The sequence below is a fragment of the Chlorocebus sabaeus genome, chromosome 7 (genome assembly GCF_047675955.1).
Source record: "Chlorocebus sabaeus isolate Y175 chromosome 7, mChlSab1.0.hap1, whole genome shotgun sequence".
NCBI classification, from domain to species: domain Eukaryota; kingdom Metazoa; phylum Chordata; class Mammalia; order Primates; family Cercopithecidae; genus Chlorocebus; species Chlorocebus sabaeus.
In genome coordinates this window covers 31183942-31191155 of record NC_132910.1, presented here as the reverse complement: position 1 = coordinate 31191155, position 7214 = coordinate 31183942, and the positions used below count along the sequence as shown (strand labels likewise).

At 32.8% G+C, this 7214-nt stretch overlaps 1 non-coding gene across 1 annotated transcript; it reads right to left on the bottom strand.

Annotated features, from left to right (window-relative positions):
* Positions 1-467: 467 nt before the first annotated feature.
* On the bottom strand, positions 468-602 carry LOC119624028 (small nucleolar RNA SNORA75). The gene has a single exon (XR_005240117.2). It is a non-coding gene; the product is annotated as a small nucleolar RNA SNORA75 (small nucleolar RNA).
* Positions 603-7214: the final 6612 nt, after the last annotated feature.

Below are 7214 nucleotides of genomic sequence, written 5' to 3'. Positions count from 1 at the left end.
GAAAACATTAATTTATACATCTAGGAAGCTCAACAAATTTCAAGTAGGATAAATGCAAAGAGATTCACAGACAAGTCGTAGTGAAAATGCTGAAAGCCAAAGGCAAGGACAAAAATCTTGAAAGCACCAAGAGAAAAATGACTCATTATTTACAAGGGAACTTCAAGAAGATTAAAGGTAAATTCTCATCAGAAACAATGGAGGCCACAGATGGGAAGGGAGGTAAAGAAGGGATGGATAGCACAATCAAAGCACTCAAAGGAAAAAACAAAGCTTTCAACCAAGAATCCTATGTACAGCAAAACTATCAAAATTGAAATAGGAAAATGACATGAAAAGACATACAAAAAGTGGACTGATTTGTTGTTAGTAGATCTACCTTACAAGAAACACCTAGGAAAATTTTTTAGGCTAAAAGCAAGTGACCTCATTTTTCTTTTCTTTGATTTCTTTTTTTTTTTTTAACACAATATCTCACAAAACAGCCAAATATACTCCTGTAAAGACAGAAGGCAAAAGTAATGCTAGTTCTGTGAATTTTCTCTGCTCGTATGAATCCATAAGCTTCCACCAACAGACAGAAAGAAACTCAGTGAGAAGTCTGACCTCATTTTTTGAATCCACACAGATAAACAAAGAGTACCTGAAAAGGTAATTATGTGATCACAAGAGTATAAACACATATTTATTCTTTTAACGGATTTAAAAGGCAACTGGATGAAACAAAATAAAATGTATACAATGAATACAAGAATGTAATACATTTGCCAATAACAGCACAAAAGAAGTGGGTGGAAACACAGCTCAATTAGGCTATGAAAATGACTCCATATGGTAACTCAAATCTACAAAAACAAATAGATCCAGAAATGATAAATAAAAAGACTAGTATAACAAAAGTTATAAATATATACTTGCTCTCCTCTCCATTAATGTCTTCTTTAAAATGCTTAAATTGTATTGAGTAATAATTATACTCATGAAATGTTGAACTTGAGACATTTATAGAATGACCTTGTCTCTACTAAAAATAAAATTACATTTTAAAAAGAAATGAAGGAAAAATAAATGATTGTATAATATGAATGATCTCAATATCCCAGTTTCAATAAAGGATAGAATAGGCAGAGGATCAACCAGAAAATATAAAAGTAAAATGAAAATATAAACTGAGTAAGCTTAAAGACATATATAGAATACTGCACCCAACAGCAGAATATATATTCTTTACAAATAACATGCAGATCATTATCCAGTGTAGATCATGGATAATATTCCATATTATTAAACAAAACTTTAATAAATCTTAAAAGATAGGGATAAAACAACATATGTTCTTTGACCACAATGGAATGAAACAAAATGGGCAAACTCATACTTATGGGAACTCTAAACAACATGTTGACAACTTATTAGCCAATATGTCAAAGAAGAAAACATAGATAAATTAGAACATATTTGAGATAAGTGAAAATGAAGAAACAACCCACGAAAACTCAGGAGAGACAGTAGAGCAGTGCTTAGAAGGAATTTATAGCTGTAACTGTCTGTGGTAAAACAGAAAACAAAGTCCAAACCAACAACCTAAACTTTCACCTTAAGACACTGATAAAAAAGAGGAAATTAAGCCTAATGCCAGAAGAAGGAGGAAAATAGTAATAATTGAAGTGGAAATTAATAAAATAGAAATACAGTAGGAAAAATCTGTAAAACCAAGAGCCAGTTATTTGAAAATATCAATAATGTTGACAAACTTTATCAAGATTGCTCAAGAAAAAAGAGACTAAGAGAAGACTGAAATTACTATAATCAGATTTGAGAGGGGACACTACCATCAACTCTACAGAAATAAAAAGGATTATAAAAAAATACTATAAAATATTACATGCTAATAAATTAGACAACTTAGATAAAAATGGACACATTCTTAGAAAGACACAAATTGTGAAGACTGACTCAAGAAGAAATAGACAATCTCAATAGACCTTTAAGTGAAGTGATTGAATTAGCAATCTAAAAACTACCCACAAAGAAAGGCCTAGTCTCAAATTGCTTCACCAATAGATTCTACAAAATATTTAAAGAATTTATAGCAAATCTTCACATACTCTTTCAAAAAATAGTGTATCAGGGAACACTTTTCTGTTCATTTTGTGATGCCAGCTTGATACTGACACCAAAACCAGAAAGAGACATAAAAAGCAAAATAAATTACAGACCAGTTTCTTTTATGAATATAGACACAAAAATTCTCAACACACTACCAACAGCCTAAATCCAGCAACCTATAAAATAAACTATACATCATAACTAAGTGTGATTTATCTCAAGAATGTAAGTTGGTTTAATATCCCCAAATCAATTAATGTAATATACACCATATCAATTGAATAAAAAATGAGGCACATGTTAATCTTAATAGACTACATAAAAGCATCTGACAAAAATCAACATCTTTTATAATAATAACACTGAACAAACTAGGAATAGAAAGAAACTTCTTCAGCATGATATAGGGCATGCTGTATAGGGCACATACAAAAACCCACAGTCAATATTACATGTAATAGTGAAAGAATGGATGCTTTCCCCTTCAGATAAGGGACTAAACAAGACTTCTACTCTCACAACTTCTAGTCAACATTGTGCTAGAGGTTATAGCTAGGGCCATAGAAAAGAAAAAAATAATAATAAAAGCCATCTAGATTGAAAAGAAAAAAGTAAACTCTATTCGGAGATAAAATTATCTTGTATAAAAACATGCTAAAAAATCCACCAAAAAAGATAAAAACTGTTTTAGAACTAATAAATGACTTCATCATAGTTGTAGGGTAGAAAATTAACATACAAAAATATATTTTGATATGCTTGTGATGAACAATCAAAAAATAAAATTAAGGAAAGTCTATTTGTGATAACATCAAAGAGAATAAAATATTTAATAATTAAATAAAATAACAAAACATATGCTCTGAAAACTATAAAACAGTATCAAATTAAATTAAATATCTAAATCAATAGAATAGCATTTCATGTTCCTAAACTAGAAGACCTTATATTATTAAAATGGCAATACTCCTGGTTACTAGCTGAAATGTGTTTCTGGCCCACCTTCCCACCAAATTTGTATGTTGAAGTCCTAGATCCCAGTACACTAGAATGTTACTGTGTTTGGTTATAGGGCCTTTAAAGAGGTAATTAAGTAAAAAGTCATATGGGTGGGCCCTAATCCAATATGACTAGTGTCCTTATAAAAAGAAGATATTAAGACATGAATGCTCACAGAAGGAAGACCATGTGAAAACAGGGAGAACATAGCCATCTACAAGCCAATAGGAGAGGTTGCAGAATCCAAAATATACTAAGAATCTAAGCACATCTTGATCTTGAACACCTGGCCTTCAGAAATGTGGGAAAATAATTTCTATTATTTAAACCACCCAGTCTGCAGTACTTTGTTATGGCAGTCATACTGAACTAATATAACTCCCTAAATTTATCTACAGATTCAAAGCAATCCATATCACAATCTCATTTGGCTTCTTTGTAGAAATGTCAAGCTGATTCTAAAATTCTTGTGGAATTACAAAGAACCTAGAATAGTAAAACAATGCTGCAAAAAACCAAAATAGGACTCACCACTTCTCCATTTCAAAACTTGCTATAAAGCAACAGTAATCAACATATTGTGCTACTTAGCATAAAGGTAGGCATAAAGATTAACACAATATAATTGAGAGTCTAGAAATACTTTCATGTGCCTATACTCTAGTTTTTAACCAGGATGCCAAGGCCATACAATGGAGGAAAGAATAATTTCTTCAAGAAATAGTGCTGGGACAACTAGATAGCCACATGAGAAAGAACGACATTGGACCCTTACCTCACACCATATATACTAATTCACTCAAAATGAACAAAAGACTTCAATGTAAGAACTAAAAATATAAAACTCTTAGAAAAAAATGTAGGGATAAATCTTCATGGCCTTGAATTTGGTACTGAGTTCTAGGTATGCAAATAACAATAAAAGAGATAAACGACTTCATCAAAATTAAAAACGTTTGTGTTCCAAAGGACACCATCATGAAAGTGAAAAAATAATCTACAGAAGAAGAAAAAACAATTTGCAAATCATATATCTAATTAGGCATTTGTATAAATAATACATGAAGATAGACCAATGGAACAGAATGAAAGTCCAGAAATAAAGTCAAATACTTATAGCCAACTGATCTTTGACAGAGCAAACAAAAACACAAAGTGGGGAAAGAACACCCTATTCAACCAATGGTTCTGGAATTATTGGCAAGCCACATGTAGAAAAATGAAACTGGATCCTCATCTTTTACCTTATACAAAAATCAACTCAAGATGGATTAAGACTTAAATGTAAGACCTGAAATCATAAAAATTCTAAAAGATAACATGGGAAAAATTCTTCTAGACATTGGCCTAGGCAAAGAGTGGATGACCAAGAACCCAAAAGCAAATGCAACAAAAAACAAAGATAAATAGATGAGACCTAATTAAGCTAAAAAGGTTCTGCACAGAAAAAGAAATAATCAGCAGAGTCAACAGACAAACCACAGAGTGGGAGAAAATCTTCATAATCTATATATTTGACAAAGGACTAATATACAGAATCTACAAAGAACTCAAACAAATCAGCAAGAAAAAAGCAAGCACTCTCATTAAAAAGTGGGTGAAGAACATGAATAGACAATTGCGAAAAGAAGGTACATAAATGGCCAACAAGCATATGGAAAAAGTGCTCAACATCACTAATTATCAGGGAAATGCAAATCAAAACAACAATGCAATAATACCACCTCATTCCTGCAAGAATGGCCATAATCAAAGAATAAAAAAATAATAGATATTGGCATGGATGTGATGAAAAGGGAACACTTTTACACTGTTGGTAGGAATGTAAACTAGTACAAATATTGTGAAAAACATTGCGGAGATTCCTTAAAGAACTAAAAGTAGATGTACCATTTGAGCCAGTAATCCTTCTACATCCAGAGGAAAAAAAAAGTTGTTATATGAAAAAGATACTTATACATGTATGTTTATATTAGCACAATTTGCAATTTCAAATACACAGAACCAGCCCAACCCCCCATCAAGCAACAAGCAGATAAAAAAAAATGTGTTATAAATATACCATGGACTACCACTCAGCCATTAAAAGGAACAAAATAATGGCATTTGCAGCAAACTTGATCGAGTTGGAGACCATTACTGTAAGTGAGGTAACTCAGGAATACCTAACAAAACATTATATGTCCTCACTCATAATTGGGAACTAAGCTATGAGGACGAAAAGGCCTAAGAATGATACAATGCACTTTGGGGACTTGGAGGAAAGGGTGAGAGGGGGCCAAGAGATAAAAGACTACACATTGGGTACAGTGTACACTGCTTGGGTGATGGGTGCACCAAAATCTCAGAAATCACCACTAAAGAACTTATTCGTGTTGTCAAACACCACCTGTTCCCCAGAAACCTACTCAAATAAAAAACAAATTAAAAAAAGAATATATGAAGAAGTTTTAGAATTCAATAATAAAAGGCAATCTGATTAAAAAACAGGCAAAGAATCTGAATAGACATTTTGCCAAAGAAGATATAAAAATGGTTAGTAGGCACATGGAAGGATACTTGGCATCATTAGCCATAAAGCAAATGCAGACCAAAATCAGAGTGAGACACTACTTGACACCCAACAAGATGGCTAAAAGTTTTAAAATTCAGGTAATAACAAGTATTGAGAAGGATATGGATAAATTGATGTCCTCATACACTGCTGGTGGGAATATAAAATAGGGCAACCACCTTGGAAAATACTCTGACAGATCCTGAAGTGGGTTAAATACAGAGTTACCATATGATATATGGTATAACTCTGTGTTATATACTATATAACATATGGTAACTCTATGTTTAACCCACTATATATACTACTACTAAGTATATATCCAAGACAGATAAAAACATATGTCAAAGAAACACAACAACAACAACAACTTGTACCAAATATTTATAGCAGCATTATTTATGTATAGTAGCCATAAGGTTTAAATGATGTCTATCAACTAATAAAGTGTGGGATAGTCATATAATGGAATATTATTCAGTCATAAAAAATAATAAAGTAGTGATATATGCCATAACATGGACGAACCTTAAAACCTGCTAAGTAAAAGATGCCAGTCACTAAAGAGCATGTATTATATGATTCCATTTATATGAAATGTCAAGAATAGGTAAACCTATAGAGGCAGAAAGTAGATTGATAGTTGCTTACGGCTGGAAGGCCTGGAAAAATATCTAAGAGTTATAAGATTTCTTTTGGCCCGTGCAGTGGCTCATGCCTGTAATCTCAGCATTTTGGGAGGCTGAGGTGGGCTGATCACAAGGTCAGGAGATTGAGACCACCGTCCTGGCTAACACGGTGAAACCCTATCTCTACTAAAAATACAAAAAATTAGCCGGGCGTGGTGGCGGGAGCCTGTCGTCCCAGTTACTCGGGAGGCTGAGGCAGGAGAATGGCGTGAACCCAGGAGGCGGAGCTTGCAATGAACCGAGATCGCGCCACTGCACTCCAGCCTGTTGACAGAGTGAGACTCCATCTCAAAAAAAAAAAAAAAAAAAAAAAGGAAAGAAAGATTTCTTTTGTAGGTCAAAATATTCTAAAATTCACTGTGGTGATGGTTTCACGTATCTTTAAATATACTAGAAACTATTGCATTGTCCACTTTAAATGGATGTATTGTATAGCATATTAATTTTATATCTCAATAAAGCTGTTTTTTAATAAAGAAAAAAAGATAACGTAGGTAAATTTCTTAAAAAATAATTTTGTCGTCTATTTCCAGTAATATTTCCTTGCAGCCTTTGGAAGCGGCTCCTGATACAGGTGCTTTATTTGCTGTCATGGGGATACTATATAGGGACAATACTAGATAGACAAAGTCGAGTTTTCTTCAGATCCTCTCTCCAAGCTTATTTATCATTCCTATTTTTCCTTTTTCCTGCTCCAAAAAGAATGCTTGTTTCTTCCTTTCATTTACAGATTAGAAAAAATTGTTAGTGGATGAAAACTGTTGATGATTTCTATAATCTGTCCTTGCCAAATGCAGTACTGATGTTACATACTCTGTTTCTCATTCTCTCCTGGCTTACAAACTATTTCCTGCTGTAGTATG